The sequence below is a fragment of the Dromiciops gliroides genome, chromosome 5 (assembly GCF_019393635.1).
Source record: "Dromiciops gliroides isolate mDroGli1 chromosome 5, mDroGli1.pri, whole genome shotgun sequence".
Lineage (NCBI taxonomy): Eukaryota > Metazoa > Chordata > Mammalia > Microbiotheria > Microbiotheriidae > Dromiciops > Dromiciops gliroides.
In genome coordinates, this window is record NC_057865.1 from 135,453,796 (window position 1) to 135,475,438 (window position 21,643).

At 35.7% G+C, this 21,643-nt stretch overlaps 1 protein-coding gene across 2 annotated transcripts in view; it reads right to left on the bottom strand.

Annotated features, from left to right (window-relative positions):
- FOXP2 (forkhead box P2) overlaps window positions 1-21,643 on the bottom strand; it is a 693,998-nt gene that overhangs the window by 573,197 nt on the left and 99,158 nt on the right. For both annotated transcript variants that reach the window (XM_043967104.1, XM_043967102.1), the window contains exon 2: window positions 21,022-21,175. The gene's annotated coding sequence lies outside the window, so the exon portion shown is untranslated. The remainder of the gene's footprint in view (window positions 1-21,021; window positions 21,176-21,643) is intronic.

Consider the following 21,643-nt stretch of genomic DNA (forward strand, 5'->3'; position numbering starts at 1 on the left):
TACAATTCTCAGCACTGATGGGAACTGCTCTCATTCTGCTGCATTTGGGTTCCCATTATTCCACTAAGATATTGATATTATTCATATTGCTGTGTTCTCAAAGGGGACAGCTATATTAGCCACTGTGAATGAAGTATTTTCTAGAAAGCAGACATGAATACACTTTAAGGGTTAAGGGTATTACATGTCAATTTGGTCACACTGTTTTCAACATCAGGGGAGCAATTCTTGACTCAGTTGGCAAATATACTTACTTACAGGCATAGCCTTAAGGCATATGAATTTCAAACCCAGAATTTAACCATAAGATTTTCTTTACAATATAGTCCTTTGCTTTAAGATGCTGTCCTTATGGGAAATAATCTAAAACTGAGATTTTCTTTACCCTTCTCCCTAAGCAAAGGGATAAAGTGAGTGTCTACCAATTGCTGTTCAGTATATTAAAAATAGATAAATTTACTTTTATTAGATTCAAACATTCCAAGATCACAATCAAATGGTGGAAGGAGGAGATAAAGGTGGTTCTAAATATGAAAATCGGTTGCTTTTTATGGAAATTTCATTATGGCATTCATAATAGAGATTTTTAAAACAAGTACTAAAATATGCTCAGAAGAACCAACAAATGCCAATGGGTATCAGCAAAAGTCCACGTAAGGTAAGTGGCTTTAGAATACTCAATTTGAAAAACATTAAGTCCCTACTATGTATAAATTCTCTTCCCTGGGCTAAATTTGCAAAGATAAATAATTACACTGTTCTTACCTCTAAGAAGATTACATTCTGCTATTGGGAATGTGATCTAGTTAGCACAGTGGATACATACAGTCCAGGGCCTGGAGGCAAGAGGATGTGAGTTCAGAATCCACCTCAAGACACTTACTAGCTCTGTGACCCCAGAAAAGTTATTTAACCTCTTCCTCAATTTCTCCCACTGTTAAATGGAGACAATAATGATCCTCCAATAATAATCCTCCCAGGGCTGTTGTGTGAATGAAAAGAGATCATATTTGTAAAGTTCTTGCCATAGTGCTTGGCACATGGTAGGTGCTATATAAAGACTAGTTACTGTTATTATTATTGTTTATGCACAGATCAATATAATGAAAGATGGGGGATGTTTGGGGCAAAGAAAAGATCCAGATAAAGTACTCTGGGATAATCTGACCAGAGACTGAACACAAAGTCAAATCAGTCAGAAGTAAGCATTAAGTACCTACTGTGCCACCAGGTAGAGGAGGCATTAGCAGATCTGAGTCTTAAAGAAAGAAGATACAGCATGGAAATAGAAGTATTGCCACTGCAAGGGCTGGCTGAGTGGGAAGAGACTTTCATTTATCTTGCCTACATCTTGCAAGCAACAGTCTCTCTTGTCCTTATCTCTAATATTCTATCAATACCATGAACTGCTGCCTACTGTGGTACCTTGTGATAAGAAGGCTAGAGGTGTTACTAGGCAAATTATCATGGGGAAGAGAGTAGTTAGGACAACTTCAATAGCAGCTATAAAATTTATGGGAATAGGAACCCCAAGAAGGCAAAAGCTAGTCCAAATCTAATATCTAGAGAAATGGAAACCAAGCGAAGCATCTCCATTACCTCTTGGCATTGCACTGTTTGTTTCCACAAGGTAGACTATATTTTTAGTTGAAAAGGGGAGTATGGCTGGGCCATACAAGCTGGGCAGTGTGAAACTTTTTCTAATAGGGAACAGATCTGGAGTTGCTGAGGAAGATATCCTTCATGAAACAATGAGGATCAGCTGGTACCAACAGGTTCAAGAAAATCTGTAACCATTTGCAAGAGAAAAATGCATGCGATCAGTTGTTAATGCCTCTCAACCTATGGGTACAAAAACAACTAAATGTAAACCTAACGTGGTATACTATGCTCTAGAAAGATACATCTAGGATAGGAAAAAGAGCCTGCAGAGATTAATTAAACCTATCAACTGCTACCTTCTCATGATGATTGATGTGGGAACAAAGGACACTGCCAGAAAAAAAAAGAAAAAGAAAAAAAAAATCCTAGGAACCATCTCTGGAGAATATGAATTATTGGTCAGAGAACTGATGGACCTGAAGTCACGGGTGGTATTGTGATCTTTTTTTCCAATTGAAAAATGGGACTTCAAAAGAGAAAATATGACATTAGAAGTAAGAAATTAGCCATACAAAGGTTGTCAAAGAATAGGATTTGGTTTTTTGGACCGCCAGTGAAGATTACAGAATGACGTGCTCTAGGCTAGGGATATACTGCATCTCACTTTAAATGGGAAGAATGCTCTTTCCTCAAAAATTGACAAATTGATGCAGAGAACATTATATGAAAAACAGAGGAAAAGAGGAAAATGTCCACAAGAAACTAAATCTGCATGATATGAATAACAGTTATTGTTGTAGTTTGTCCTTTGTTCTCATAGAGGACCATGACATCAAAAGGTGCTATCATGACTGGCAGTGAATTGTATTTAAGTGAGGGAAAGCTGTGCAAGGTTACCAACCTCACTTTCTCCACCAGAGTCATCTGGGTCCAGTGGCAAGATATATCTTAGGGTGACTGGAGATGGCCCTAGATGCTTAAGGCAATTGGGGTTAAGTGACTTGCTCAGAGTCACACAGCTAGTAAGTGTCTGAGGCTGAGATATAAACTCAGGTACTCATGACTCCAGGGCCACTGCTTTGTTCATTGCTCCACCTAGCTGCCCTTGAATAACAATATAATGCAGAAGAATAACAGAGGTAAAGAGATATCTGAGAAGCAAACTAGGAATAGTATTTCCAAATCAACATCCATAATAGAGAACATAGTAGGGTAATAAACAAAGTAAACTAGAAATTTAACACAGATAAATGACCTCATAGGTATCACCAAGACTAAGTAGAAATGGATTCAGGGCAGAAATATGTCAACTGAAGGGAATCATTTGTTTAAAAGTAAAAAAAAAAAAATCTAAAGGCTGACATATGATAGCAGCCAAGTAGGGTTTGTTTAAGTAAACACAGAAGTGCAAATTAACTGATACAAAGACAATTCAATTTATTGACATGAAATAAATATTTAAATTTCTTACACCTTCAAAAACTAATAATATATAATGTCTTCTTTTGGCTGTAGTGATTTTTTTCCCACATGATTTGACACAGTTCCTACAATTTTATGTGTATTCTTTAATTCTTCATGAAAAAGCAACATATCAATATTGGGTATTAAATATACTTCTAACGAACAGTTCATATTTCCAAGTCCTGATTATAGCCGACTTGCCCAGAGTCACACAGCTAGTAAGTAAGTGTCAAGTGTCTGAGGTCACATTTGAACTCAGGTCCTACTGAATCCAGGGCCGGTGCTTTATCCACTGCACCACCTAGCAGCCCCTATAGCCAATACATTTTAAATGAGATTTAAATGATGTGAGTTCCTAGGCCACTGAGGTATATAGCTCAATCTCTTGTAAATTTTTAATATTTTATTAAAAGAACTATAAGCTAAATCATGAGTTCAGTTACATACCTGAACAACTTTACCCAGAGTTTTAATTAGTGAACCAACATCAATATGGAGTTAGTATGCCATTAAGATTCAATCTTTAGGGGCAGCTAGGTGGCGCAGTGGATAGAGCACGGGCCCTGGATTCAGGAGTACCTGAGTTCAGATCCGGCCTCAGACACTTGACACTTACTAGCTGTGTGACCCTGGGCAAGTCACTTAACCCCCATTGCCCCGCCAAAAAAAAAAAAAAAAAGATTCAATCTTTGGCTTTGTCCTAGTCAACATGTTAATAAATAACAAGAACAAAGATATAAATTGTATGATACATGCATACATATACACAAATATGCAAATAAATACACATATTCACATGTATATATACTATATATATATACATACACACATATTCACATATAGACATATAGACAGCCAGAGAGAGAGAAAGAGAGAAAGAGAAGATGATGAAAGAATTAGGTAGAAAAAACATCATGCCAGGTTGGACTTATAGACCAAAAATGAAATGTGAAAGTACAAATGTAAAATAGTATACTTCAGTTTTTGTAGATCTAAATGCATTCTAGGGGAACATGGCTGTCTAGCAGTTAATTTGATAGAGGTTAAAGAGTACCACTAGACTGTAAGTTCTGTATGAGTATGATGTATCTCTAAAAAAAATAGACATTATTTTAGGCTGCATTAACAGGAAGAACAATGCTGGTAATCCCACTGTATACTGTATTGGTCACAGTGACTCTAAGAGTCTAGTTTCAAGTTCTGGGCAAGGTGTATTACAAGAGATAAATGAATCTGAATGTGTTTTGAGAAAAGTGATCAGGGTTGTGAAAGGACTTAAAACTATGTATGGCACATGAGGATCACTTGAAGGAAATGAGGCAATTTATTTTGTATAAGCAAAGATAAAAGAAATATGATCTTGTATTCAGATATTGGAGGTCAATCTCATGAAAAGGAACTAGATTAATTGTGTGGTTTCAGAAAGCACAACTAGGATCAATGGATTTAAGTTATAGGGAAACAAAATTAGGCTCTCTATAAGAAATAAATTCTGCCCCAGATAAATAACTGTCCCAAAGTGGAATAAGCTCATTAAGCTGTATCCTCTCCATCACTGGATGTATGTTTTTGAGCAGAGGTGAAAATGACAATTTGTCACTTTTACTGTAGGATGGATTAAAATCAGTTAGTCAGTTTGTAAACAAGTGCCTTCTATGTGACTGGTAATGTGCTATGAGCTGGGAATACAAAGAAAGTAGAAAGAGTAGCTCAAAATAGAACCTAGTATACAATAGCAAATAAATATGGACAAACAAGCTATATACAGAAACATGGGAAACAATCAGCAGATGGAAAGCACTAGAATGAAGAGGGGTCAGGAAAAGCTTCCTTTAGAAGATGAGATCTTGACTGGGAATATGAAGAAAGCTAGGGAACCAAGAGGAGAGGCCGAGAAGAGGTGGGAGAGCACTCTGTGTATGGAGAGAGCCAGTGAAAATGCCTGAAGTCAGGAGATGGAGGGTCTTGTTTGAGGAACAAGGAGGCCAGTTTCTCTAGATGGAAGTGTATGTGGAGGGTTGTAAGTTATAAGAAAACTGGAAAGGCATAGGGGAGAGGAAACATCACATTATAAAGAGGTCTGAATGCAAGACAGAGGATTTTATGTTGGATCCTGTAGGTGATAAAGGAGTCACTGTAGTTTACTGAGTAGGACTGTGAAAATGTGCTTCAGGAAAACCACTTTTGGCAGCTGTGAGGACAGACTGCAGAGGGCAGAAATGTGCAGCTGGCAGATCAACTGGTAGGCAAGAATGTCAGGTATTAGGTTACACTAGACCTATGAGGTACTTCCAACTCTAAGCATAGTTCTCTGATGTAGAAGTGTTTAATAAATGTTCTGTTTAATTAAGATTATCTGAGCCTATGATATGACTTTTACAGCTTATCATAATACCTACTTTGAGGGTATAATTGTTGAAAAATTAAGACAAATCCAAATGCTTCAATGTGTGTCACCAAAAATATGGAAATTAAAAAGTAATTAGCTATAAAATTGTTTTGATTTGAAACTGTCAAAATCTGGTATCATCACTTTCAGCATCAATATTAAATGTTAAACATTAGAAGAAATCATGATGGTAATACAATTGACTTGGATCATTAAAAGCTAGAGTTTTAGGGCATGATTTTTCTCCTTTTAAATGTTTTAAATGGTCATTTGATTGTTTTTCTTGTTTATTTTTTGGTTTATGATTTAAAATATTTATATAAAAGTGAAAAGAATGTATCATAAAACTACATAAGTGCATGAAAGTTAATAAAAAATGTCTAAATACAAAAGGTTATAAAGGGTTTGTAAAAATCTCAATATTCAATAAATAAATAGGCTTTGAAACAAATAAACCAAATTTTTACCCTGACTACTCCATATTACAAAAATATTTTTCAAGCTATGGTTTTCTGGAGTTCAGTTTTTCAACTTTCATATGCATCTTGAATGGAAAGCAGAATGTTGGACAAGGGGAGGAATAAGGAGTAGAGTAGAGGAGTCATCCTCTGTAAAGATGTTTTCTCATCCAGTAAAATAAACCAAGAGTTGGGCTTGAATGAAACTAATTAAAGACATTGATATAAATAGCAATATCAGTGAAGAAGGGAAATAAAAAAGGAACCATAACTTGTAAACTAATTAGGAATAGCCCTTGGAAACATAGTGTGACCCAGCTTGATGGTGTCAAAGCTAAGAAGAACTAGAATTAAAGGTCTTATCTATGGTCATGGTAACCATATTGTCTACTTCTTTATATTCATACACCTATCAGCAAAGATAAATCTCTAGGGAGAGTCAAATGATAATTATTAAATAAAAGAACCTGTAAATTTCACAGTATTCAATGATATTAGTTCTCAAAGTAGTCAAAGTATGGACTACTGATCCCAGAAATTCCTACATAACATGAAAATGTGTAAACTGATCTCCTGACTTAAAAAGAGGAGACATCATTTAAAGAAAAAATGTGATGCAGCACAAGAGGGTTTCTTAACTTGAAACAGGAAGAGTCCTCTTGGATTGGAAGAGACCCTAGAAGTTGTATTTATCCCCTCAGAAAACAATCCACAACAGAAAAATGATGGTCAAGGTCCTTCCAAATGGCAAGAATTTCTTCTTCAGTTTTTCAGTTTGTATGATTTAGAATAAATTGAAAATGGTGCTTAACATTCTGGAGCATTTTGAGGAAAGCTCTGAGAGCAGAACATTCTTAATCAATCTGCCTATATCAGCAGTACTTAAAATGCTTTTACAATCTCAGTTATGGGAGATGACAGGTGTGTACACTTTTGGAAAGACCTTAAGGCTAAATGTCTTTATGACACAGCTAAGTATGTCTATTTATGGGGTAGAAAAGTCCTAAGTCCTTGTTTGCAAAACAAAGGCATTTTTGCAGAAATATTTTTCAAGGTCCTTGGTGTTAAATAAGCAAATCCCTATTGATTTGGGGAAGTTATGTAAAAGAAGGAGAGGGAGAGAGAAGTTAGAGAGAGTGGGAGGGAAAGAGAGAGGGGAAGAGAAGGGAGAGAGAAAGAGAAAGAGCCAGAGAGAGAGACAGAGTGACATAGAGATCTTCTGAAGTAAAGACTTGGGTCATTCATTTATTGAGCCTGTTTCTATTCAAGTCAAGGCATGCATTTTTCAACTACTCTGAAATCCAACCATTATTATTTGACCCAAAACAATTCATATGACCCACAGTGATTTTCCACATGGCATACATCAAAATGGAGCATGTGAGCAACCATATGGATGCATAGGTGGCTTTGTCTTCTCCACGCAAATCCTTCACAGATGTAAGCATTAAAAAGAAAGGTCAATGTCTTCACCCATTTGCCTAGCTGTCACCCTCCTACCCTAAATATCTGTATTTGAAGGCTAGAATTTGACTGTCAAGCAAGGTTCTACAGAAATAGAAACCCATTTCTCTTTAACAAAAGTGTCCTGTCTCTACAGCCCTGTCTCCCAAATCTTAAAGAACTAGAGGTAAGCCCAGGTTTCTTTTTTTTCTCCTTTAAAAAACAAAAACTTTTCCTTCATCCTAAACATAGCGAACGCCAAATAAAACAGGTATATACATAACAAAACAAAAGAATATTGTACAAAAAAGTGCATACCTCCAAGGTGTACGATTTACTTTAAAAAAATTAAATGATAAATGAAGCCTTTAGGTTTCAAAGCTGTCCTGCTTTTCTATGCTTCTTTTTGGCCTTCTTTCTGTTCCCTTCTCTGAATTTTTGTTTAAAGATGCCACAATGATAATCTTTTTTCTTTCTTTTTCTATTTTTTCTCTTTCTATCCATATCACCCTTTGTTCTTCTTCCCTCCTATACATTAACCCAATGGAAGACTAAAAAAAAAGTAATACAAAGTCCTTGTAAAAATATTTATCATTATACAAAACTAATTTCCATACTGGATGTGTCCATAAATTCACACATTTTCTTTTTCATGCGCTGAAAGTCCATCATGTCTCTGCCAAGAGGAGAATAGCATGATCCTTAACAACCCTGTGGAACCATGGTTGGTCACTGTATTGATCACAGAGTTTTTAAGTTTTTCAAAGCTACTTTCTTAGAGATATTATTTTTATTATAAAAAATATTCTCCTCAATCTATTCACTTACTCTGCATAAGTTCATAAAAGTCATCCCAGGTTTCCCTGAAACCATCCATTTTGTCATTTCTTACTGCAAAATCACATTTCTTTACATTCTTATATGATAATTTGTAATAGCTGAATAGATGTCATCCCCACAGTTTCTAGTTCTTTGGTCCTACCAAAAAAAGAAAAAAGCTGTTACACACAGCTTTCCTCTTCCTGTAATCTCTTTTGGGGTACAGGCCTAGCAGTTGTACTGTTGAATCAAAGGGTATATATACTTTAGTGGTCATAACACCCAAATGCTTTCAAGAGTGGGTACATCAATTATAACAGGCACTAACGTGTCTGTTTTCTCATAATCCCTCCAAAATTTTTCATTTTCTTGTTCTGCCACTTTTGCCAGTGTGATAGTGAAATGGAATCCCAAAGGTTGCTTTGATTTGTATTTCTCTAGTTATTTTTAATTTAGAGCATTTTAATATGGTTATTGATAGCTTAGATTTCTTCTTTTCAAAACTGTCTGTTCATATCCTTTGACAATTTTATCTGCTGGGGAAAGGCTTCAAGCACAAGAGGAGAGTCCAGTCTGACTTTCAGCAGGTTTTGGGAAGAAGCATCATACATTTTAAGTCCTGACAGCTTAAAGGGATTTTGCCCTTTCTTTTGAGGGGTCTCTTTTCTCTATTAATGACATCTGACAGCAGCCAACTAGATAAGACTTGCTTTTAAGCCATTCACTAATCCAAGGGCACAAATTTGCATAGAAGGAAGATAATATAGGAGCCTTTATGGAACATTGCACTCTTTTCCTGGGAGGCTTACCTGACTATACAAAAGACTTCCAAAGCACATTATGAGCAAACATTTTCCCAGGTATATACCATTCGCCCATTAAACCACTGTCACCTGGATCTGTAGTGCTGGTGAATCCTCCTCAAAATTCCCGTAAAGTATTAGATAGAAAAAGCATCAAACATTTATCAACCAATACAAGAGGAAAGGTACATCCCTTATTACTGCAATTTTCTTTTCATAAATTGGGCACCTTCATTAGTTTTAAAAGATGATTATTATCATCCTTCCATAATGCTATAGCTAGCCTCTCCTCCACAAAAAAGTTTCCCAAATGACATATATTTTGCAATTTAATCCCAATCCAGCAGAATATCAATCTTCCCTAGATAACATAATAAAGTAACAGTATCTTCCTTATGCCATTCCAAAGCTTGAGAATTTGTAAGACTAATCAAAGGAACTTCTCTAACACCTTCAAGATTGACTATAACTCGATTTAGAAGTTAATTCAATAAAAATGTATTAAACACCCATTTATGTGCTAGATGCTGGGGGAAACCAAACCCTTGTTTAGTTTACATTGCATTGGGGGAAATATTACATGTACATGTACACAAATTAAGCAGAACAGATGAAATTTTAATAAGGGAGAGAGTCCTGACAACTACAGGAATATCAGCTGTTATGGATATAAATATCCTTTGAAGGTTTTTATTTGTAACCCAGCATACTGAGCTGGACTGGTCCTTAGCAATCATCTTTTTCAACCTTGCCTTCTTTTAAATACAAGGATCCTCAAGCCTAGACATGTTCACCAACTCATCTAATTTCACAGAGGTTGAGTAACAGAACTCAGATCTAAACTGATATTCTCTGACTCCCAACTCAATGCTCTTTCCATGGAGTAGAAAAGTGAGGCATAAAGGAACTGAAGAGTCCAAATGATATTATATAATGGTAAGCACAAGAGGTCCTATTTCCTGAATCCCTGTTATTTCCAGAAGAGTTCTCTGTCTCAGGCATGAAAATTAAAATTAATAATGCCATAAAGAATTTTTAAATGGTGCTACTAATTCTTAAATCAGTATAACATTTTAAATTGTTCATTTCATTAAAAATAGGATGGAAAAAAGGATCTTGGGGGAAAAAAGAATTTCTAAGTTGGAAGAGTCTCAGAGATTATCTAGTTCAACCAGTAATTGAAGAGGAATCTTTCCTTCCAAATCCCTGAATAGTAGTTATCCAATCTGCTCAAAGACCTTTAATGAGCAGAGATTCACTAACCATTTAGGCAACCCATTTCACTTTTTGACAACACTAACTGGATGGGAAGTTTTTTTTCTACTATCAAGTCAAACTTTGTCTCCCTGTCTCTGAACATTGCTCATCGTTTTACCTTCTGGGACGACACAATTTAATTCCAATACCTCTTCTACATAATAGTCCTTTCAAGTCTTGGTTTATACCTCTACACATCCCTTATGCTATCTCTAAAGATATCCATAACTGGGTATTGAAGCAAATTATGTTTTACAAATGCCCAAATTGCAATTTTGTAAGAAAAAAGTTGCTATACAGACAAATCTTAGTGGAATATGTACAAATTGCAATTTATCAGAAACCTGGGCCATGGCCAAGATATATCAAAATTGTGAATGCTCTCCAGGTGCCAAATTTTTTGAATAAAAAAATTCAAGAACAACAGATGTATTATTCCTAAATATTGCTATGTTTAGAATAGCTATATTGAAAGTCCAACAAGGACATTTTTATGCTGTTTTGATTATTTAAAAGGTTTAATTCCTCTGTCAGTGAACTGAGTAAAATATATTTGTCCTTTGAAAAGTGATACTATAAAAATGTTGCCAAAAATAAAATGTAGAATCAGGGAAATAAGACCAATTCTGAAATCCTTTTAACAAAAATTAAAATTATGAGAATAAGTATAAGGACTAGAATTGTAATTTCATCAATGTAGAAAATTCCCAGATAAGAATCTCCCTCTACTAATGCAAGTCAGTAACTTCTCCACAATTTATAGTCTTAGTTGTCTACAAAACTGGCAAGTTAAGGGTCACAGATGGTACGTGTCAGAAGTAAGACTTGAACCCAGGTTTTATTGGCTGAAAAGCTAATTTCCAATTGACTCTAACCATGTAGCTTCTCATAAGAATTCTACTAAAAAGCACATCAAGAAGATTCTATCAATTTCTTCTATAGGGAGAAAATAAGCAAGTTAGCAGTCATTTCATAGGAGAAATGAAACACTTTCAAAGATGTTGGTGGTGGTTGTTTTTCAGTTATTCAGTCATGTCTAACTCTTCATGACCCCATGCACCATAGCACACCAAACCCTTGTATCCTTCTCTATCTTCCAAAGTCTCTCCAAGCTCTTGTTCATTGTTTCCATGACACTCTCCATCTCATCCTCTACCATTACCTTTTCCTTTTGCCTTCAATCTTTCCCAGCATCAAGGTCTTTTCTAACAAGGCCCATCTTCTCATTATGCGGAAAAAGTATACGTGGTTCAGCTTCAGTATCTGACCTTCCAGTGAATGACCTGAAGTACTGACTGACTTAATCTCATTGCTGTCCAAGGAACTTTTAGAAGTCTTCTCTAGGGGCGGCTAGGTGGCACAGTGGATAAAGCACCAGCCCTGGATTCAGGAGTTCCTGAGTTCAAATCCGGCCTCAGACACTTCACACTTACTAGCTGTGTGACCCTGGGCAAGTCACTTAACCCCAATTGCCCCATTAAAAAAAAAAAAGAAGTCTTCTCTAGCACCATAATTTTTTTTTTAAATATAGAGAACCTCCTATTTTTCGGTGACTTTTTTATATATTATTTTTAGGGGAGGCAATCAGGGTTAAGCGACTTGCCCAAGGTCACACAGCTAGTAAGGGTCTGAGGCTGGATTGAACTCGAGTCCTCCTGACTGCAGGGCCAGTGCTCTATCCACTGCACCACCTAGCTGCCCCAGAACTTGATACTTTTAAGGAAAATAAATCAATAAAAAAGGAAAAGTATTATATATATATATATATATATATGTATATGTATATATGTATATACATGTATGTGTATATGTACATACATGTATGTATATGTGTATATACATATATATGTGTGTGTATGTATGTATAATGATACTACGTATCATTTTCTGTGATCCAAATGAACTGTCAATGTGAGTCTAATTTGAACACCTTAAGAATCCAAACTATAACCTAAAATATGTCTTTGTTTCCTATTAGAACATGAATAGTTTTTTTTTTTAAGTGAGGCAATTGGGGTTAAGTGACTTGCCCAGGGTCACACAGCTAGTAAGTGTTAAGTGTCTGAGGCTGGATTTGAACTCAGGTACTCCTGAATCCAGGGCCAGTGCTCTATCCACTGCACCACCTAGCTGCCCCATGAATAGTTCTTTTTTTTAAAAAATAAAAGTATTTTATTTTTTCCAGTTATGTGTATAAATATTTTTCAACATTTGTTTATCTAAGACTTCCAATTTCAAGTTTTTCTCCCTCCCTCCCTTCCCCCCCTACAGACAGCAGGCAATCTGATATAGGTTATATATACATAATAACATTAAACATATTTCTACATTAGTCATGTTATACGAGAAGAATCAGAGCACAAAGGAAAAACCTCAAATCAGAAAACCAACAGCACCAAAAACAAAAGAAAGAGTATGGTGCAATCAGTATCCATATTCCACAGTTCCTTTTTTTTTTTTTTTTCTGAATTTGGAGAGCTTTTTTCCATCATGAGTCCTTTGGAACTTTCTTGTTCCATTGGATTGGTGAGAAAATCTAGTCTATCACAGTTGATAAACACATAATGTAGAACATGAACAGTTCTATTAAGGATCAGATTAATTTTTTTTTCTATAAACAAAAAGGGTGTTTGTTTTCTCCCTTCTAGGAAACCTCCAAAGATTAAATTCTACAGTTATGTGACAAAAGAATTTCAACAAATTCTTCTTTAATGACCAAAGGTACTGAAATGAGATTATATTTGAAAGAAGATTCTGTATTTTCTATTTGAAAGTCTAAGCTAATATTCAAATTAAATTGTATTCTGCCCATTTATGATTTATTTTCTTGCTTGAATGCTTGAGAAGTTCCTAATAACCTCATCTTTGGAGTCAAAAGACATAAATTAGAAAATCAAATCTAAAAAGAAGGAATCTGACTGAACAAAAAGTTGTATGGCAAATTTTTAAGGCTGGCAAACAACAAATGGGCAAGTCAACAAGAGACAACCCCTAAAATTATTAACTTTTGGAAAATGGGGACTTTCAAAAAATGTCAATCATACACCAGAATCCAGTGATAAAAAAAAAATCACTCTTGAGAAAAAAATAAATTTGCAAGAAGAACGTGGCACTAGGCAAATAATAAAAATAAGATCATCCCATTTTCTATGCTCCATAAGGGCAGAACTCTCACTAATCTTGGTCGCGCCCTGACTTCCTAGGATACACAAAGCAGGAACTTCAAGTGTCCATTAATTGATTAATATGTCATACCCAAGTTTGTACACACACAAGCACATTAACTCATAACTAGCTGATAAAACATGTCTCAAACTGGCCTACAAGTTATAGATTTTAGGAACCTCTGGAAATATCTGGTCTATACATAATAATCTGTAAATCACAGAGGAATAATTCTGAATTAAAAAGTAAATTTCTCTATTCACCTTCAAAGGAAAAAACTTTAATTCAGATTTAATTAATTTATCTGGGTGTTTCGTTGTGCACCAACTGCTGTTGCATATGAACTTAGAATACTTGCATAGTCTGTGTTGAGAAGGAATCATTTGCTAAAATTTACCAAGCAATTTTTGCATTGCCAGAATATGTGTAATGATATTCAACTTTTTGATGACAGGATGATCTGTTCAAAGAATGAATTATCTGACTCTCTTATGACTAAAGTAATATTGAAGCCAGACAGTAAAAAAAAAAAAAATTCACAAAATCATAGGACAGAAAAGGACTTTATTCGCATCCCCTTGACTTCAGGAAGTCACCTTTGATTTTCCCCTACATAATCCACTCCAAGGATCTTCTCCTTCTACATGATAAAATGAAGTAGGGTTGATAGCATATTTACTTTTAATTTAGAGTAATGTGTATCATACAATCTACTTTGTATAATCAACTTTTGGTTTATTGTTATTTGTTTTGTTTTTTGCCAAAATGCTCCCACTAGGCATTTCTTCTGCCAATAATGTCAGTGACTTGGTTTGTAATTTAATCTTAGGAGAGTTAGTTGTAAGAAGCACTAAGAGTTTAAGTGACTTGTCCGAAGTTCCACAGTTAGCCTTCATCAGAAGCAAAGCTGGAACCTAGCTCCTCCTAACTCCAAGGTCAGATGTCCATTCACTACATCATAATAATTCCAAGATAAACCACTTGGACAGAAACAAGAAGCAATGTGTTTTGGTAGAAAGAATGCTGAATTTGTAGGTTCAAATACTCCCTCTGCAACTTACTACTTTTGTGACCTACAGAAAATCCCTCATCCTCTCTAAGAACTCAGTTCCTCATCAATAAAAGGAAGGGGTAGGAATGTAAGATCATAAAGTTATCACTGTGGTTTTTAAAAGAAGACAAAGAACCATCGCCCAATGACCTACAAATTGTTAGAACTGTTCCAGACAAATTAAAAAATTAAAAATAATAAAATAAGGGAAAGGAAGGAAATCATGAGCAAAAAAAATGAGAACAAACTGGAATTTTTTAAAAATACTTTTTTTCAATGTCAATATGACCAATAAGTATGTTTGTTTCTCTGCAGTGATCATGATATTAAAAGTTATCAGCATGGGGCAGCTAGGTGGAGCAGTGGATAGAGCACCGGCCCTGGAGTCAGGAGTACCTGAGTTCAAATCCAGCCTCAGACACTTAACACTTACTAGCTGTGTGACCCTGGGCAAGTCACTTAACCCCAATTGCCTCACTAAAAAAAAAAAAAGTTATCAGCATTTGGGTTCAAACTAAAAAATTATCCCATTACCCTTATAGGAAACTCAGAATGATGCTCAAAATTCACTGCTTAACAAATCATAGTAATAAGTATCTATGGATGCTAGGTTTAAATTTGAAGATACTGATTTTATAAATAATTAAACAATTTTAAAATACCAAATAATACCATATGATATTTACACTTTGAAACCAACACCAAGGAAGAAGGCCAATTTCATATTTCTTTCAATCTCATACCTATCCTCTCTCCATAATTTTTTCACTCACCATTCGTAAATCCAGAGGAGAAAAGGCATGAAAGGACAGCTAGTCTAACCTTCCCTCAATTTTAAAAATTAGGAAATGGAGGCCAGGAGAGATATAGTGATTTGCCCAGTCACTCAAGGTAAGCTTGAGTCCATCTCCTGCAGTCTTTGTCCCTTCAATCTCCTCTCCCTACATCCCTTGATCCTTACCTATATACTGGCTCTTTCCCTCCTGCCAAAGTCTCTGCTGTCCTTAAAACATGCACACTTGATCCTACCATTGTCTCAGTCTCTCATTCTCTTTTTCTCCCTTTCACAGACAAATTCCTTAAAAATCTATCCTTACTGCCTCCATTTCCCCTTCTATTACTCATTTCTGAACTCTTTATAATCTGGCTTCCAAACTCTTGTTGTCATTCAGTAGTTTCAGTCTTGTCCAACTTTTCATGACCCACATCGGAAGTTTTCTTGGCAAAGATAGTGGAGAGGTATGCCATTTCCTTCTCCAGCTCATTCAACAGATGAGGAACTAAGGCAAACAGGGTTAAGTGACTTGCCCAGGATCACACAGCTAATTAGTGTTGGAGGATGGATTTGAACTCAGGAAGATCAGTGTTGCTGACTTCTGGCTCAGCACTCTATTGACTGTGCCACTTAGCTGCCCCAACTTCACCACTCAATTAAAACTGCTTTCTCCAAGGTTATCATTAATCTCAGAATTGCTCACTTCACTGGCTTTTTAGATGTCTGCTTCATCCTATTCTACTGCAAGTAGATTGGACCCTATTCTTCTCCCAAGCAAAAGCCCAGAAGCTGGTTTACTTATGAATCTTCTACTTCCTTATTTGGGCTAGAAGTTGGCAGCATGGATTCTGGAAATGGAGCTAGAGACAAACTCTCTTCTGAAAAATGGAGCCTTTTTCGACCAAGAAGCTTTCAGCAATCTGGCTCATTTGTGTTCAGGCTACTAGAAATGCACAGGGCTCAGCAGCCTTCACGCTATCCAAGATGCACCTTTCAGTAACAGAAGGCAAGAAACAACTTCCACAGGTCTCTCACCTCCAACCAAGAGACAGGAATGTGTTGAGTCCCACAGGGTTCTAAAACTTCATTTTCACAGAGACAAAGCTGCTTTTCCTGGTGAGCCATTGTTGTGTAGAAAGGGTATGGCACACAGCCCGTTCTTTCTTCCCATTCACCTTGCACTCAACATAGGAAAGATGTCATCCATTCACAGTTCTGCTAAGGATAATATTCCTGGGGATATGGTAATTGGTTCTTTAAATATCTATAGCAAAATTTGAGCCTTTCTGATATAGGAATACATATTCTGGAATGACCCAAAGTTGATTTGAATAACTTCTCAAAGTACAGTCAACCACAACCATAGAACTAGAACTCCATCCATAGAACTAGATTGCAGGGAGTAAGGGTAATGATTAGTATCTAAGTAGACTTTGTTCTGCATAAAATACTTTTCTGTTTTTATATTGTATTTATCCTGCAGAACAAATGTTCTTTGGGGACTGTGGCTTTAGAAAAAAGCATTGTTTTGGAATCCCTAGTATGTACAAAATAGCAGGCTCTTACTAAATGTCCATCGGATTGGTAGTAGCCACGGCTTTACTTGACCTCATGTCCTCTGTCTCCAAGTCCAGATGCATTTCCATCACAACACACCTCAAAAATTCATCTCACAAAGATACTTATATGTGCTTTCTCTTCTCTTTCACTTCCTAACTACAGACTCTCTCAAAATATCTCTGTATTGTACAGGGTGAAGGAGCCACGGTGCTATGTCAACAACCAATCACATACAATGAAAGAATCTGGTGCACTTCATCCTAGATATGACTCAACATTGCAACAGGAGCACCAAAACCAAACCAAACCAAACAAACCCCTCAAAAGTGATAGTCTAATTGTATTCTGCTATGGTCCAACCACAGCTGGTAGCACTCTGTTGGGTTCTAGGTCTTAAATTTTAGGAAGGATCATGATAAAAACAGCAGTATTTTTGAAACAAGGCAACCAGGATGTGGAAGGTGGTTGGAGCAAGGCTATACCAGGATGAGTTGAAGTACTTGGAGAAGTTTACCCCGGAAATGGTAAGACTTGTGCCTTTAAATATCTGAAGGTTTTTCATGTGGAAAAGAACAAAGAAGCGTTTTACTTATTCCTAAACTCAGAACCCACAGCCACAGCTGAATGGAGATTTAAGATAGTAACTATTCATGGAAAAACTTAAAACTGTCAGTGGAATGGCATACTATAGGAGGTAGACAGATCCTCTTTACTGAAGGCCTTAAAAAGGGCTTTATGAACATTTGTCAAATGTTACAGACAATTATTATTTAGGCATCTTTCTTAAATTCACTCTAAGGTCTCAGCCAACTCAGAGATCATAAGGTCCTAGAATTCTTTGCCTTTCTGAGACACAGCATGGGGAGATGGAAGGAAGAATGGGAGGGTGCATGGCAGCAATACATACAGAGAATTCACAGTGTGAAAACTGCCTCCACCAATGCATATTAGAAACTCATCAATAACTTAATTTTTTTTTTTTTGGTGAGGAAATTGGGGTTAAGTGACTTGCCCAGGGTCATACAGCTAGTAAGTGTTAAGTGTCTGAGGCCGGATTTGAACTCAGGTACTCCTGAATCCAGGGCCGGTGCTTTATCCACTGTGCCACCTAGCTGCCCCCTATAACTTAATTTTAGAGAATTTCTTGGGAGACTCTGAGATCAAGTGACTCGCCTTACCCAGAAACAATATAGCTGGCATAAAAAATATAAAGCTTGAACCCTGTCTTGCTGATTCCAAAGACAGCCTTCTCTCTATTATGCCACATTTCTGATCACTATAACAGAGTTAACATCCTGGAGTCTGACATCACTTTCATGACAATTTTTTCAATACACTGTTAAAACATTTGAAAATTAAAAAAACAACAACACACAAATCAGTAATCACAAAATCAGCAAACTAACTCATAATATACTTTTTGATGCATTCCAAAATATGTACATGATCCTTAAATTTGCTTTTCTATTTTAGTATATCTGATAATCTCTTTCTTGTCACTTTTTCTTTGTCTTTTATGGGCTACATCTGGTCTGTCTAGAAATGAAATGGGAAGTATTTGAGCTCAATAATATAGGCACATTACCAGAGAACCCTAAAGTTAAAAGAGCAATTCCCTAAGTCTTTCATAATAGGGTTTTACAGATATCACAATGACACCAGGCATCCATTGGATTAAAAGAGGAGCATCAACCTCATGAGAACAGCCAAAATATTTATGAGAGCTGAGTTGACCCAAAAGAAGATTAGAAACCATCACATATGTGCTTATCCTTTTTTTTTTTTTTTTGCAGGGAAATGAGGGTTAAGTGACTTGCCCAGGGTCACACAGCTAGTAAGTGTCAAGTGTTTGAGGCTGAATTTGAACTCAGGTCTTCCTGAATCCAGGACCAGTGCTTTATCCACTGTGCCACCTAGCTGCCCCCATATGTGTTTATATTCTTATAGTCCTCCCTTTTCTGGACTGCCAAAAGCAGCTAGTAGTTATAATAGGTGCTCAGATTGGGTAAGCGCTATCAGAAAACAATAAACTAGTTTGCATATCTACAGAATAACCAACATTTTGCCTATAAACTTCCTTTGAAAATGAGGATAGTAGCATAAAAGAAATGCATATTTGCATTGGTAGATCTCTACAAAAAGAAAATCAAGAGTCCAGACAAATACACAAATATAATGTATATATATTTCATATGCATGTGTATATGCAAACATTCTTTATATACAGGTGTCCTCCAAAATATAAGTTAATAGAAGGAAAATATGAAAAAGAAGATATTAATATGATCTTTTCTACTTTTCCAAATTTTCTTCTCTTTTGTATTTCTGACATTATTCTGACTTTTCTCTGATATGTATACTTTTTTTTTTTTTTGGTGAGGCAACTGGGATTAAGTGACTTGCCCAGGGTCACACAGCTAGTAATTGTTAAGTGTCTGCGGCCAGATTTGAACTCAGGTCCTCCTGAATCCAGGGCCGGTGCTCTATCCACTGCGCCACCTAGCTGCCCCATCTGATACTTTTTTTTTTGATAGGTATACTTTTAAGAGTATTTTACGATGATATATTGTTTTATTAGACACATTTTTCTTATATTTAAGTATAGAGCTTAGAAAATCATTCCAAGTACAAGATACTTTTATTAGGTCTTCATGCTTATATTTATATGATAGAAGGCCAAATCTTACTTAGGAATACCAAGAAAATACCAGCTCTTTCCTACATTATAAATGAAAATATATTTAACTTTTTCTCTAATGTACAAAGATTTTGGGGAGGGGCAATATTCTGGTTTCCTTATTGAATTGACTTACTTTACCTTCAATGTGACAATAAACTGAATAATATATAATTAAAATATTTTATAAAATGCCTACGGGTGATTCCAGGCCTTTTTTTTTAACCAAAGATTTATTTAACAAAGAATTTGCTGCTTTTCAAAAAAAACTGCCATAATAATTTCTTATACTGCCAAATAAAAAAGTATATTTTACTAAAGCACTTACTTGCAATTTCTCATTGTGGGAAGGAGGTGAACTTTGATTCTCAAAATTGATAAAAGCAAAGTCTAAGCTCTGGTAGATCTTACCAGGCTAGAAAGACTTTATATATGGACTTTGTCCAAGGGATTATTTAGCTAAATTCAATATAATAAACAGCACAACTTTGGCCACTAAATGATTACTATATTGTTTTGCCTTTTTTTGGAGAGGGGGGTCGGGGCAGGACAACAGCTAATGAAATATTGACAGTCACAATCTTCAATGGCTACTCAAATTACTACAGTGGTAAAAACAGCTCTGAGTACTATAATCTTCATTTGCTTTACATAAATAGAAAAACTTAGAGGTAGAAGAGACTATAGAGGTCATTTAATCCAATATTCTCATTTTGCATGGGATTCTTGGACATTGGAATAAATTTTTTTTCCAGGTCTCTTCTAATTCTGAGATTTTGTGACTCTTACTGTGATTTTTACTAAACTAGTCCTTTTCTCTATAAATCTTGATATGATCTATCTATTTTTTTAATACGCAGAAATGAATATTTGGACATCCGTCTAAGGATTCTTACCAAAATTGGAAGTTCTGATTCAAATACTTCACATGACTCTATATCAAACATTCTAAAATAATAAATCCTCCAATTATTCATTTTTTCAGTAGTTTGGGAAAATTAATGCAATCTAATTAATATTAAGTATATAGGTTAAGAAAGAGAATTCAACATCTCTTATTATAAAGTAATGGACTGAATAGACAAAGAGTCATATTCTTGCACACACACATGTAGATGTATAAAAAAGTGACAAAGTTCAAAGCAGGATTACAGTATTAATAATTAGAGATGCTAAAGTCATAGACAGTATCACCATTGTATGAATCCCTTCAACATCTATACATTTTTATCATTCCATACCAGGAGATGAATGACAAATCTATTCATTTCCTCTTAAGATTTCAAAAGTTCAAAATTACAAAGTATGATGGTGCCTTAAGCTGGTTAAGTGAAACATAGCACTACAAACCTAGATCAAGGTGGTTACTAACCAAAAGAAATAGCACTTTATACAGAAAAATAACAAGATCCCAAAGTTGGATTTTACCTTCTCTTACCTTCTCAATCCCCTCTTAAGCTTTCCTAACTTTAATTTCATTCTCTTCCATACTTCTCCAACAGCAAAAACATATTCTGAATTCTTAAGGAATAGGCAATATGCAGTTTAAATGACTTACATTAGTAGATGCAAGGAGAACTGTTCTTCAGTTCCTTCTTCAGAGGTATAGGTACCTTGTTCTTTTTTCCCCTTAGAATATTCTTTTCTCCAGGCTTTTCTCCAACCTCTCTTATGGATCAGGATGAATGGTCAGTGAATTTCTCTTCTTTAATCTGAAGAAGAGAGAATATACTTTCAATTATTACAATGTGATTTTTGCCTTTAACTTTGTTGAAAGGCTTTTTAGCATCATTTCCCATCAGTGAATAAATATTTGTTGGGTTTTGACGCAGAGGAGTGAATGTCCAGTTGTGGTCAGATAAAAGACTTGTAATGAACCCAGTTAACAGTGAATTTGTTTTTAACTTCTTCCTGATGCCACCACATATGCTCTATAGTAGGAGCCATGAATGCTGATGGCAGCAAAGACCCAGAAGAACAGGAAGGAACAGGGGAGTCGAGACTTTGAAGGTGAAGAAATGAAGTGACAGGAGAAATGATACACCTGAGCAGGGGTTATTAACTTGGAATCCAGAGATATTGCTCCACCACACCCCACCAAGAAGTACATGAACTTGGGAAGGGGGAAAAATTATAACTTTATATTCACCAACCTCTAAGTAAAACTCAGCATTTCCTTA